Raw genomic sequence first — 14,878 nt, forward strand, 5'->3', positions numbered from 1 at the left:
TCAGTGAATTTGCAAGGTTTTTTAAATGCTAATTCCTAACTATAACGTGTGTGAAACCTATGGTTTTTTCAGTGAATTTGTACGGTTTTTTAAATGCTAAGTTACTTTACGCCATTCGAGGCGTGCGCGCCCACTTAACGCAGTTCGTTCCGTGCACGGTTTTTATCAACTTTAATAAGCCCTGTACATTTGGTGGCCTTCGGCCACCAAAAGCACAGGGGGTGGGGTCAATGTGGATAGTGTTTTTTTTATTTCGATTTTATAATTTCATGTTGCCAAAATTTAGTTTTTTTTACCTATTAATAAGCCCTGTACATTTGGTGGCCTACGGCCACCAAAAGCACAGGGGGTGGGGTAAGTGTGGATAGTGTTTTTTTTATTTTTTATTTTTTACCGTACGCTTACGGTAAGCGTACGGTAAGCGTACTCGGCGAAATTGCCGAAAAAAAAATAAAACCGTTTTTGCTCTTGGGGGATGTTTGGGGACTCCCTCAACATGACTATGTGGGAGGGAGTTGTCAAAACAGCCCCGTAACATGTTTTTGGCCATCTTGTTTGATAAACAACACTCAGTGCGAGAGACAAAATGGCGGCCGCCGCTTCCTGGTTTCGGCCGATTCGAATGTTTACTAAGATCTAAGAGCCAATCAGAATGCACGCCACCGTACGCTTACGGTAAGCGTACGGTAAGCGTACCGTAAGCGGGCTCAGATATATATATTGATTTAAAGGCTATTTTCTCAGAATCTACTGAACAGATTTACACCAAACCTACAAAAGGCACTTCCTTGACCTAGGGACTACCTCTCTGCCAAATTTCTAGTAATTCTGTTCAGCCGTTCGGGCTGTAGCTCGTTCTAAAGGTCCTATGGAAAAATGAATGGGAAAAACGCGTTTTGGGACCCCCCTTTTATCTCAGCCCCCGCTTGACGAATCCCCCCGAGACTTTCAGGGTAGGAGTGGAGCGTAGCGCCCCACCTATTTTGAGAAATTCGCGAGGATTCATCGACCGGCGCCAAAGTTATTCAAAATAGAATGTTGAGGTTTTCCTATGGAAAAGGGGTCCTAACTATAACTACCTACTGGCGACCGCCAGTAGGTAATATATATATATATATATATATATATATATATATATATATATATATTATCTACTGGCAGTCGCCAGTAGATAGTTATAGTTAGGATCGTGTTTCCATAGGAAATCTGCAACATTCTATTTGGAATAACTTTGGCGCCGATTGACGAATCCTCGCGAAATTTTCAAAATAGGTGGGGCGCTCCGCTCCTTCCCTGAAAGTCTCGGGGGGATTCGTCAAGCGGGGGCTGAGAAAAAGGGGGGGTCCCAAAACGCGTTTTCCCCATGCATTTTTCCATAGGACCTTTAGTCCAAGCTACAGCCCGAACGGCTGAACAGAATTACTTGAAATGTGGCAGAGAGGTAGACCTCAGGTCAGGGATGTGCCTTTTGCAGGTCTGGTGTAAATCTGTTCAGTATTTCCTGAGAAAACAGCATTTAAAAGCATATATATATCTATAAGCGCGCACAGTGCGCGTACGGTAAAACTTACCGTACGCGCACGCTGCCGTGCGCGAGCGCGATTCTGATTGGTTGTTAGATCTTAGTAAACATTAGAATCGGTCGAAACCAGGAAGTGTCAGCCGCCATTTTGTCTCTCGCAGTCTGAGGGGGTGAAAAACAAAGGTGGAGAACTTGAAAAGGGGGCAGGGTGGACAGTTCCTGACCCCCTAGCCTTAGTCAGGGGGTCCCAGAAGGACCCCCAAGGGCCAAAATTTCCTTTAATTTTTTTGCGAAAAATCACGGAGTACGCGTAGCGTGTGCGTACGGTGGAAACGGAAAAATTCTGCGAACTGCGTAACGTGGGCTCGCGGTGCGCAAAGCGCACCGCGCGTCCACAGCGCGCGCACGATTCGCGCAGCACACCATGCACGTACGGTACGCGCACGGTGAAAAACCTTAAAAAAAAAAAATACATAACTTAGCATTTAAAAAACCGTACAAATTCACTGAAAAAACCATAGGTTTCACACACGTTATAGTTGGGAATTAGCATTTAAAAAACCTTGCAAATTCACTTAAAAAACCATAGGTTTCACACATGTTATAGTTAGCTGGACATTTCACTCGTGAAAAACCAATGAAATTCCCCCGTTATAGTTAGTGCAGGCAACTATAACTCACGCGACTGCAATCCTCTGCTGATGACGTCAGATATTACATCACTGATGACATATGTGTCTTTCTGAAAAAAAAATATTTGTAATATATGTATAGCTAAAAATTAATGGAAGAAGACATGGGTAAATAAGTGTCTAAATACAGTGATGTAATATCTGACGTCATCAGCAGAGGATTGCGGTCGCGTGAGTTATAGTTGCCTGCACTAACTATAACGGGGAATTTCATTGGTTTTTCACGAGTGAAATGTCCAGCTAACTATAACATGTGTGAAACCTATGTTTTTTTAAGTGAATATATATATATATATATATAAATATATATATATATACATATACATATATATATATATATGGGCCGAAACTCATCAACCTTCTGCTAAAAGAGGTGCTCCAGTATAAATTATAGTAAGTGTACTGATTAATTTATAAGAAGCTCTGACTGCAACAAGTAATGTAGTAATGTGGGTATATTATAGACACATAAAGCATGTGATGGCACTCCTAAGAGCAAAAATAAAATGTGGACTGTGATTTAAATTATTGACTCTAAATCACAAAAGCCAACCTCTGGTTATATGCAGAATAAATTCACAACCTTTGGTTCATTCCAAAATATATGTTTTCTTCCTAGCTGTGCGACAATTGCTATGATTTGCTTAAAGAACCATATCAATGTCTCTGTGTTATACCATTATGAAAAACGTGTATATTACTTATGTTTATTGGAGACTTTAATGGTTGTATCCTTCCAATAGTGACTAATACTATGATTGTTGAACAAAGTACCTTTAGGTTAATATCAGGCCCCATAAATAATGCTTCATCAGTAAACTGTTGGAAATGTTTGCAAGCTGGCAATTAAAATGTTGAGATGGTGGTAATTAAAAAAATTAAAATATTCGGAATCTACCAATATTGCATTATTAGCCATGACACCAACTATCTTAACAAGCATTGGCATAGCCAATAGGTATCGCTTTTGGGAGCTTTTAAGTATTTAGTTATGCAGCACAATACCCTTGGTGCAACAACATCAACTTTTGCATGGCTAAACACTTATAAGGTCCCAAAGGCGAGACCTGTTGGCTATGTATTGGCTATTGTAATTTGTGTCGGACTAAAACAAACTTCAGGCCCAAAAGCATTTTGAACCCATTTACAGTAAATTAAGTGTACATTACTGGGAAAAGGTCCCCCTGACAAAGGACACTAGATGGGTCCGAAATCTATTGGGGCACGAAGGTTGATGTACAGTGAGGCATTAAAAGGAATGGCATTCATTTTCATGTAAAAGAAGAAAGGAGTTTAAGAAATATTAAAGACGCAAAATGCATGCACTGTGATGAATACTTCACGACTACACATCAAGTGTTATTAATATAAGGAATTGCTTATCTAAACAAGTGGTGTGGGAGATATACGATTTAAAATGGATGGTTTACACTATGACTACATTTAACGTGGATGTTAAGCAAGATATACCTGGACACTGACCAATTAAAGGCAGGGTACAAAGGGCCTGCCTTTGAAAAGAAAGCAGTGTATTTTACTATATTTGATGTATCCAAAGCTAGGCCAGGGTGAAACAAATTACACTGGCGTGGTTAGCATAATTATGGGAATTTTGGGTTACACTTGTAAGGAGAAAGTCTCAAAATAACGCCATTACGCCACTTTGGATAATTACGCGCCACTCCCTGTAAAAGGTTGCCGCAAATACGAAATTCACAGCAAAAATTTGACTGTGAATGCACAGAAACAATACAAAGCGAATGGCGACTGTTTGCGGTGCTGGATAACCACTTACAAATTAGTTCTGTTTGAATTCATTGAATGCAAACGTATCTCATCAGGATAGCCAGAATCACTAGCTCGAATCTGGGCCTCGTAGGCCTTTCTTGGACACTGCTGTGCCGTTGCCTTCTAGAGATCATTTTCCTCTTTGTTAATGGCTCTCGTGTCATCCAAGCCCTATGTGCAGCGATTAATCTGTAAAATATAAATAAGTGCCGAGGCCCAAAGATTTTTCTTCGCACTCCGCCATCCCCACTGTTAAATGCTGGATTGCTGAATACCAAAGCTGCCTAGTCTTGATTCCACCTCACGCCTCTTTCTTCTGCCACCCTACAGTTCATGTGTCTGTATCTTTCTCTTGCAGGTTTCCTTTTCATCTTTGCCTCCTCCTTTTATCACTGTTTTACTAACTTCCATGCCTCTTTCGTACTCCCTTTTCCATCTTTATCTGTCTCTGCTCTGAGTCGTCTGATGATGAAAAATAAGTTCTAATCCTAAAAGAAAATCCGTGTTGGGGGTTACCACCAGCTCAAATTAGGCACTGCCTGTGGGTGATGTTCCAGGGTATTAACGATGGATATGATGTTCATTGAGGGAATGTGTCTCTTGCACTTGATGTATCCTAATCCCTCGGCGGAGGAGTCTATTTAATAGAAAGGACAATGGAATTACCTATTTTCTGTCGAAATAGAGTGATTCATAAGCTCTTTCTTGCCTCCTTTACATACTCAGGAACTCTACTAACCTTTGGATCTAACCTTACCTTTCCAGCAAGGAAGAGTCTTAAAATGTGCATAAACTCCCAACTTCTGTCTAAATTATGGAGGGAAATACTTTGATTCACGACTGCAGTGGAACTGCGCTACCCGCTAACATTTATAGTTAAGAAAGCGCAGGTCTGTAACTCTAAAACCCATACCTCTTTAAACGACAGGCATTTTTAAATCACATCTCTCATTGAAAAAAAGCAACGTAGTATTCCATACTTTTGGTAGAACTCCCAGAGATTGCCAGCATATTGTGAATTTGAAGGAGACAAATATAAGATTAGAAACTGAGCAATTGTCCGGACTTAACTCTGAAACTGAAAAAACAATGGTTTGTGAAATACCATCTGACAGTGCATGACAGCGAGAGTGTTTTGTCAAGATCCTAGTGGTAAAAAGTAGTGTGAATCTATTTGGCACCTTTCCCGGATTGGCAAATTTCTCAACCAGTGCCAAGCTTTACTCTTACCAAGGTGGGTAAACAAAGCAGTGTACACAGAATGATGGTGTATATATCTTGGTGAAGGGGGGTAAAGGAGAAGTCTGAAGGACTGCCGAGCAAAACCTTTATCATTTTCATCCAGACCTCACTCACCTGAACCAAGACCAGTATTAGTGGAGAGACAGAGAAGGCCTTCCCCAAGATGAAGCATATCTGCATCCTGTCCCAGCTGCCCCTTCGCATCTCTACCGAGCGTAATGGACTCGAGGTTTTAGATGCAGTTTTCTTTCCGGGCCATATTTGCAGGAGCACGTGCAGGGGAGAATCAGCTGTTCTTCAAGAGACAATGACGACGAAGAGCTCTATATATGTATCCTTGAGATAAAAAGCCAGACCTGAGTGATAATAAAGGGTGCGGACCAACTGTCTCTCTCTCAGTGGTGCTCATATGGAAGTTACTGTGGTAATAACCCTGTAATCTGTGTATAAAAGCGTGACGAGTGGACCTCGGTGTTACTCCATGTGGCGACGAGGGTGGTCAAGAGCAGTCTTTTTCAGTTTCTCTTCGTAAGCTGGACACATGTACAAGAACCAAACACCACCACCATGCTCTATGATGTTGCTTAGCTCAAACCAGTCCCACAATCAGGAAACTAGCACGGGGAGACAGACACTGGCATGTCAGGGGGAAGTGCTGACAAAGACCCTGGGTAACTGGGGTAAGTGCATGGGCACCCAGCATCCTTTTATTATCCCAGTCACATGTACCCGTGGAACAGTTGGGAATGTGTGAGTGATGGTTTTCTAGGAAAGTGGGAGGTCCTGTGACGTGTTTACGTCATGCATCTGACAATGAAGCGCCTCCCACAAAGTCAAATGGAAGGGAAGGTAAGGCCTAAAGCCACGCTTACAAAAACTAAATTATGCATATAAAGGTCAGTAGTACTTTGAAGAACCTCCTCTCCTCCCTCTGCCAGAAAAGAGGTTCGGAGAGTCTCCCCCGAACAGGAAAAACAGTGCAGCTCGCAGTCTTTCCTATTGTTTAAAAAAACGGAACAGCTAGATTCCCAGGGTCTTACGTGAACTGTAGCTTTGCATGCATTTCCAAAAAGCTGAGTCTTTAGAGAGCATATATTTCAGCGAACTCAAAGTTTCTTTAGCCACAAAAAATGCAATAATGTCATAGGTGAGCAGTATTTGTGTTTTGCTATTTGGAAAAAAAATTATCATAGACAACGATGGCCACCAAAAAGCTGGATATTTCGCAGTCAGCATACATTAGTCGGCCTATGGTAAATCTATGCTAAATGTGACTTTCACATTTAAAGGCAAAGAAATGAAACACTGGGCATGAGTCTAATGAAATCACCAGGTTGATAGAGAACCACCCAAGCACTGAACACTTTAACTGCACCTTCATTCAAAAACACAACGCATCTCCCAGCTGGCACCACATAATTTCATACTGGAAGGGGGAAGAGGTCTGTGGGAGAATTGTGGTCAGAGCATCCTGTTAAACAAGCACGTTCCTCGCGCTAAAAGGAGGCAGCAGGGGGAGGGGCGAGTGGAGGGGCGAGTGAAAGCGTGTCACTTGCGAGAGAGAGCGGCGCCAGGAGCAATAATTGCTACCATATGGTGCCGCGCGCTCCCACAAGTGAATCTCCACACGTGCACGTGTTGTCATTGAGGGCAATGGAACGCGTGCACGTTTATGGCCAAGCGATTGCAAAAGGTCTTTTTGCCTATGCAGCGCATGCGCGCTGCATAGGCGAGACCTAAAAATGCACCAACATTTTTTTATGAAACTATGGTGAGGTGAGAAATGGAAAAAACCCTCATATTACAGAAAGCAGATGCTCAATTTCACTGCAAATTCACCACATGACAAAGGTAAAATGCTTCAGAAACCAATTTTTCCTGAAATAAGTTATGGGGTGATTTAGAGTTGGTGGTAGTGGGAGGTCCATTAAAAATTCTTAGATGACCCATTCACTGCCCTCTCATTTACAGGTGGAAGAACTGATGTCATTCTGATAGGCGTCTGCTGGCTCCAGCTTTGGAAATACCCTAAGAGCCAAACATCCTCCACCATCTGTCAGTTGACATGGTGTCAAATCAGACACTATCTTTAGGAAAGACCTTCAGACGCTATGTCCACTGATTTTTTTCCTGTCTGGGACTGCCACACCAAGCAGCTGGGCCCAGGCAGGAAAAAAAGATTAGTGTAGCCCATGCAGTGAAATAAAAACTACCAGTAATGATTACTCCTTTTTGCAATAACAATCCTCTGCTTCAGTTTGTTGTCTTTAAATAATGTAAAAAAAGGTAGCCGGTGCACAGTGCGTGGTGTGCCAAGCCACCACTGTGTTTTATTTTTGTGCTGAAAGTGTTCTGGAAAACTATCCTTTGCATCAGTGGGGAAACTCAGAATCTGGTGTACAAAAGAGGTGCCTCCATGGGGGCATGGACGAGCCGGCGACCGAGATGGCCGCCTGACTCTGGAGCTCCGTGGCCGTCCAACGCTGAAGGTCCACCCGTCGCTTCTTACAGCTGCTGATTCTGCCCGTGGAGCACTGGTGGCAGTGCCGCGGAAGAGCGGCTTCCAGCTGGGCCACCTGCTGCTCAAGACGGGGCCTGCGGCATGGTGCAATGTCCGCCGCTCTCTGGGGCCTGACACAGCCCTCGGAGCCCCCGAGATGACAGGGATCTCAGGTGAGACTGAGGGCGGGGCCCGGAGAGAGGGGAGCAGCACTGCTTGGCTGCCTGCGGCTTGGATTTTGTCCATGCATGTGGCAGAGGAGACTGGCTCCCACGATCCTGTCTCTGGGAACCCTGGAGCATCGCGGTGAGTGGGCGAGACGGGGAGGCACACAATGTCAAAACGCCGAGTGATCGGCCTGGGAGTGGGATCGGCGGTGCGGCGTCTTGGCTGAGTGGGGGCTCCTGACCCATATGATCGTGCCCTCGACTCGGCACTGCTGGTGGCAATCTGCTGATCGGCATATTGTTACTTGTTCCCTGTGCATGCCGCTTCACCCCCGTAACTCCCTCACAGTGGCCTGTTGATGGTAATTGGCTCCCCTGCTCTGCACTGATGGACAACACGTGCATATGCTGAACCCCTATTGATGTGCATATAGCGGCTCATTCATACACAGAAGCATTCGCCCACTGCAACTCCTAAGAGCTGCTATTTTTGATAATGCCAAAGGCCGCACATTCACGAGAAGCTTATACTCCCTGCATTACATGTGCTCACTGGTGCTACAGATCGCGATGGGGTGCGCTGACCCTAAACAACGTCAATTAACGTTTGATGCCGTGAAGACTCCCTGGCGCGAAGGAGCGGAGGGCCCACCTGAAGTTGAGGCCCCACAGATGGACAGAGTCGCCGCCATTATGGCGGAGCTACGGGCTGGCTTCCAGGCCATAAACGCGCGGTTGACACCCTCAGCACCCACTTAGACGACATCCATGAGTGCCTTGAGGAACACAATACCAGAATCGGACAAGTTGAACAGCAGGTATCGACTTTGGAAGACGAGCAACCTCTGACTTGCAAAAGGCTAGAGAAGACCGAATGCTTAGGCAAGACATTGCTGCCAAGGCAGAAGATTTGGAAGCGCATTCGCGCCACAACAATTTTTGCATCGCTGGGGTGGCTGAATCCACGAATACCGGCTCCATGGCTAAGTTTGTGGAGACAGTCCTGATGGATATTTTCTACAGGGAGGCCTTCTCCACTACATTTGCGGATGAAAGAGCGCACCTCACTTTGAGACCTCACCCAGTGCCAGATGAACCCCCAAGGCTATTAACTGCCAGACTCCTCAACTATCAGGACCATGACACGGCATTGTGATTGGCCCGGGAGCGTGGCACTCTTTCTTTTCAGGGGTCTGGCTTGGCGCTCTTCCCAGATTTTACACCTACGGTGCAAGATGCACAGCGCAAGTATGCTGATATCAAGAGCACCTTACAAAAGGCAAATGTCCAATATGCATTGTTATATCCAGCTCGGCTTCGCATCCAGCTTGGCAGCAAATCACAAATCTTCGACACCCCAGACCACGACGCGAAGTTCTGGAGACACCATCAAAATGCGACGAATAACCACAAGCATGGCGAGGAAGAGGAGCCCGGCTCCCAGTGACATTTAGTGGCCCTTACCTTCAAATATCACAGCTGCTACTTTTGGACCCAGCTGTCAACCGACATGGCAGTTTGCAGTGGACACTGTTGGATTGCTGCTGTAGTGCCGACAGTCAGTGAGTTGTACTAATGACACTAATGCCAAGCAGTGGCGACCATTATTAACTGCATAGCGGATTTGTATGTGGCGGTACAAAACTCACATTTCATATATCCTTTACAAGGACGGCCTCTTACGAGTATTGCCTACCCCCCTTGGAAGGTTATTCCTGTTGTTGATTGTTTATTGGGGATTTTTAATGGTATTCACCGGGTGCCTAGTTGCATGTATCCAATGTGGGTGGGGGGTTGTGGGTAAAGGCTTTGTAGAATTTGTTGTTCGTTTTAGATTTTGATACAGAGTAATGTTCCTTGCGATTTACTGACCGTAGGTATGTTACACATCTACAATACGCTCCTGCTTATAGTACCAAGCTCTCAAAACGCCTCCAAATACGCATAGCAAGGGCTTACGTTTCAGATGTTTATGCTGTAACATTAGAGGGCTGTCGAACCCTAGAAAGGGATGCCAGGTTCTAGCCTATATGTCCAGACATGCCATCCAAATAGGCTTTCTACAAGAAACACTACACACCACTCCCAACATACCGATTTGCATTGAATTGGGGCACTAACCGCTTCTTCGACATTTATAGCACATACTCCAGAGGGGTGTGCATGTTGGTGCACAGGTCTCTCCCCTTCCAGGTGAAGGACGTAATTGCAGATGAGGCAGGCAGATATGTTTTGGTATTGGGCTCCCTGGGCAGCGAACCACTCCTGTTGGTCAACGTATACGCTTCGAACATCGATACTGCAGATTTCTTCTCCACACTTGCCACGCATATCAAGGGACTGGATGCCGAGAACATATTAATGGGGAGAGACTTCAATCTTACCCTGGACCCCGCAATCAACACAACAGGGCCGGGCCACATTACTTAACCCCACGCGGTGAGGAGCCTTACCTCTTGGTTGGGTTCATCACTACTGACAGATCCCTGGAGGGCACGTAACCCAGTGGGTCATGACTACTCCTTTTATTCAGCCCCGCATGGGTCCTGGTCGCGAATGGACCATTGGTACCTTACTACCTGACTTTTGCTAGCGGTCCAAACTATTGACTGTCTGCCTCCCACACTGTTAGACCACTCCCTGATCCTTCTCTTGGTGGAACTGCCCACACTATCGCAACCGCAATATCTACGGAGATTCCCTGCTGAGGCATTGCTAGATTTGGTATTTCACGCTGAGGTTGGAGAGGCCAACCGCGAATACTTTCAACTAAATTAGGGTTCAGTGGCACTACAGTTCATGTTGTGGGACGCTTTTAAAGCCTATATCAGAGGGGTGTGCATTTCCAACCAGTCAGAAGAGCTGAGCTCCATACAAAGAGAAATAGAGGTAGTGGAGGGAAAACTCAGAGGACTGAATGCCGCAACGCGTGCGGGTGGCCCCCCGACACTCCATGAGCAGGCGACATTGTTAAAGGGATTCACTGACCTTGCTGCACGCGAGATAGAATATCTGGGCAAGTATGCCAGAGCACGAGCATATGGCAAGGGTGAGAGGCCCGGCAAAACACTCGCTAGACTACTTCGTCCCCAGTGCCAGTCCGCGTATATTATGCAACTAGATGTGGAGAGTGGGATTACGCTACAGAAGGGCAACAAAATTACTGCCACCTTTCTATTTTACTATGCTAAACTATACAGGACCCGCGAACCTCCAGTGGGGCAGGCCCTCGCAGACTATCTAGTAACAATAGCCATAGTGTGGCTAGACGGGGACAGCGCAAATTCCTAGTCGCACCTATTGATGAGCATGAAATTAAGGCAGCAATTAATGATCTCGCTGGCAATCAAGCCCCCGGGTTGGATGGTTTAATGGATGACTTTTATAAAAACCTACCAGGGCATACTTGATTTGCTGGAAGTATATGCTGACGCTCTGCAGACGGAAATGCTATCTCCTACTATGCGTGAAGCTATAATTACGCTCCTACTCAAACAGGGCAAAACACCCCGTAGATGCACCTCCTATAGACCATTGTCATTGTTAAATCAAGATTATAAAATGTTGGCCAAGATCCTGGCTACCCGCCTCTCTTTATTAATTGACAAGATCATATACCCATTCCAGGCAGGGTTTGTTCCTAGACACTCTACCACTGTGAACTTACGGGCAATATTTGCAGTCATAAATTAAGTGGAACCCTTTCTTCCTGCAGCAGCAACACTGCTAGATGCCGAAAGAGCTTTCGATTCGTTAGAATGGTCTTTTCTATATGCGGTGTTACAAAAAATTGGGATTCCAGTTGGCTTTGTTTACCTAATTCGGCTTCTATATGTGGCCCCTGCCGTCTGTCTCTAATTAAACGGTGACATAACTCCCCAGTTCCTTCTCACGCAAGGCACCAGACAGGGTTGCCCCCTCTCACCTCTGCTATTTATTAAAGCCATGGATCCCCTGGCTCGACTCATTCAAGGGAGACACATTCATTGTGGACTGAGGTTCCATAGGGGCCTGCTTGTGGCCTCATTTTATGCCGATGACTTGATGCTATTTGTGCATGACCCAAGTGCTACCCTATCTCCCGATGTGGTGCTATAGGAGTATATTCAGGGTTAACTATCAACTGGGCCAAATCTGAGGTCTTCCCATTGACCCCGGCCACTAACCAAGTCGATATTGAATTCCCATTGCAGTGGTGGACCGATCCCTCCAAACATTTGGGCATCTTTCTGCAGTGTAGTGCACATGAGGTGATTTGTTTAAATTATGGGCCCGCAATAGACAAACTTACAACGGAGGTCGAACGATGGATCAAGCTCCCTCTTTCCATAGCTGGTTGGATTGCCATAATGAAAATGGTGGTACGGCCACAATACCTACGGGCACATGCCGCTGTTGATAATCCTTGGATACCCCACGCAACGGAAACTCTTACTAAACATACACTAGTCAGATACGGATTGTGTACTGTAGGGGATCTTTTTAAAGATTCGCAATTGCACAACATAGAGGAGCTTACCTCACATTGAAATGCACCGTATATGGATAGATTCCTTTTACACAGGGTTCGCTGCTCCCTGAAGCAGGCACTACCGACCACAACAAAGGAACCACCCAACTCCCCCCCACTTACACTGATTATCACTTCCCCAGATGGAACACACTTAGTATCATGACTATATCATGCCTCCCTGGCTCTTCGCCCTGCAGTCGGTGCGAAAGCGTGCCTGGCCTGGAAACAGGACCTTGGCCTCTCATTGACAGTCAAAGTGTGGTCTTACTTTTGTGAGCAAACGCGCTTTGTATCAAACAACCACCACCATAAATTGCAACATTTAAAATATTTGCAATGCTCCTTCCAGGTTTTTGAAAAAGGCGTGAGCTCCAAACCCCGGCCTCTTCAGTGTGGTGTGCCGCAGGGTTCATCATTGAGCCCCACGCTTTTTAATGTTAATATGGCCCCTTTGGCTTCAATCGTGGCACCTTTCGGGATCCATATGGTCACCTATGCTGATGACACTCAACTAGTTGTAGCACAGAACCAAACCACACAATACCCTGTGGCTCTGAATGCGTGCCTAACGGAAGTCGTAAAGTGGATGGGGGCGTCCCACTTGAAACTCAATGGGGAAAAGACAGAGATTATGATCCTGGGTAACTCCCTTAATACGACACTCAGAACCATCTGGCCAGCATGCATGGGCCCATTTCCAGCACCAAAGATGGAAATAAAGAGTCCTGGCCTCTGGCTAGACCAGAATTTGACATTTAAGGTGCAAGCGAGGAAGACGGTCGCAACTTGCTTTGGCCTGATCAGAATGACCAGAAAGGTGCTTCCACTTCTCCCCCCCAAGCCAAGAAAATCATGGTCCAATCCCTCATACTCTCGAGGCTAGACTACGGAAAAGCACTCTACTTAGGGGCCCCTATTTCAGTAATTAACAAACTGCAAACTGTCCAAAACTGCGCGGCAAGACTACTGTCGGGAACATCTAAGTTCCTCTCCGCAAAACCGGCTCTCCACTCCCTGTATTGGCTGCCAGTGAAAGAACGAATTAGCTTCAAAACCCTCTGCATCGTCCACAGATCTTTGCAGGGGATGGGCCCTCCCCTAATCACAGCCATGATTTGCCCCTATAAAGCGAGGAGGAAGCTTCCCTGGGACAAACTTCACTTAATTGACACCCCTAGAATTAAAAGGTCCAGAAGCGGCGGCAGACGTTTCTCTCTTAATGCCGGAAATCTTTGGAACACACTGCCACTCCACCTTCGTAAAGAACCATGCCATCTTGCTTTCTGAAAACTACTACTAATCCTTCTGGTCCCCTAATTCTCTCCGCCCGATCACTGGTCATGCCTAGTGCTGGGAGGCCTCCTGGGTAACCATGCGCTTTACAAATGCTCTTTCAATTTCAATTTCAATATCTAACACCTTACCTGTTAGCTAAATGGAGCCAAGCATGCCGCATCAATGCACTAGATGCTCTGCGGATCAAGCTGATTTTAGCTTGGAATTGTGTGCCAATATTGGCATACTGTGAAGAGATTTTTCAATGCCTGTCCCTTATGATTGAACACACATTGCATCTTGCACCACTTATGGAGTTGCTAGGGTTATGTCCAACCTGTGCAGAAGAGAGTGCGGCAGTTTATTGCAATTACCCTACTTATGCAAATCGGCAGGTCTCCTTACATTGGAGTAGTGCACAAACCCCTACTGTGAAGTCCTGGCTCGGAGATTTGGAGTATTGTGACACCACAAGTGAAATATATACCAAACTTCAACTAGCGGTGTCATTTGGCAACCGCTGAAGTCATATTTGCAGGCACACCCCCTAGAAACCGACTGAAAGCTGTACATGGGTATTGCAGTGCGGGCATACATACACTGGGGGAGGAGAGGTTGCAGTACCTTTTTTGTTTGCCCTTTTCTGGTGCTGGTGTTTACTGATGATGAAGAGGGGGGTGCATGCATGCCTATACAAGGGTTTCTGACGCTATCTCAGGTGTATTTCATGGAAAGGATGGTTAAATGCCTGGCTATACCTTGTTTGATCTAATTTAAGATATGTTAATTGTTCAATAGAACTATGCATGTGAGATATATACACATGAGGAGAATGGACGATGAATCTTCTAGACAAGAGACTTTTGCTGAGACAATTATCATTGAAATTTATGGAAGTACTCTGTATCGTATCTTTTCTGTTTTTGGTTACTTCATTTCCTTTTTTCTTGATGCACATTCTGAAAACTTTGTAAACGTGTTTATTGATATCTGTTGCACTGTTTATGTGCACTGCAAAATCTCAATAACGAAAAGTAAAAAAAAAAGCCATACCTCCACCACATCATCTTCTTAGTGGCCTGTCTATCACATTCTATATGAGAGACCTACATCTAGATGCACTAAGGGTTGTGCAGGTGCTCACACAGCACTGTGCAATTTTTGATTGTTTGGAGGAGG

The 14,878-nt window shown here is 45.4% G+C and overlaps 1 protein-coding gene across 1 annotated transcript in view; it reads right to left on the minus strand.

Annotated features, from left to right (window-relative positions):
- The window catches only part of CLVS2 (clavesin 2), a 414,386-nt gene that overhangs the window by 41,667 nt on the left and 357,841 nt on the right, over window positions 1-14,878 (minus strand). The window lies entirely within an intron of this gene.

Source organism: Triturus cristatus, chromosome 6 (genome assembly GCF_964204655.1).
Source record: "Triturus cristatus chromosome 6, aTriCri1.1, whole genome shotgun sequence".
NCBI lineage: Eukaryota > Metazoa > Chordata > Amphibia > Caudata > Salamandridae > Triturus > Triturus cristatus.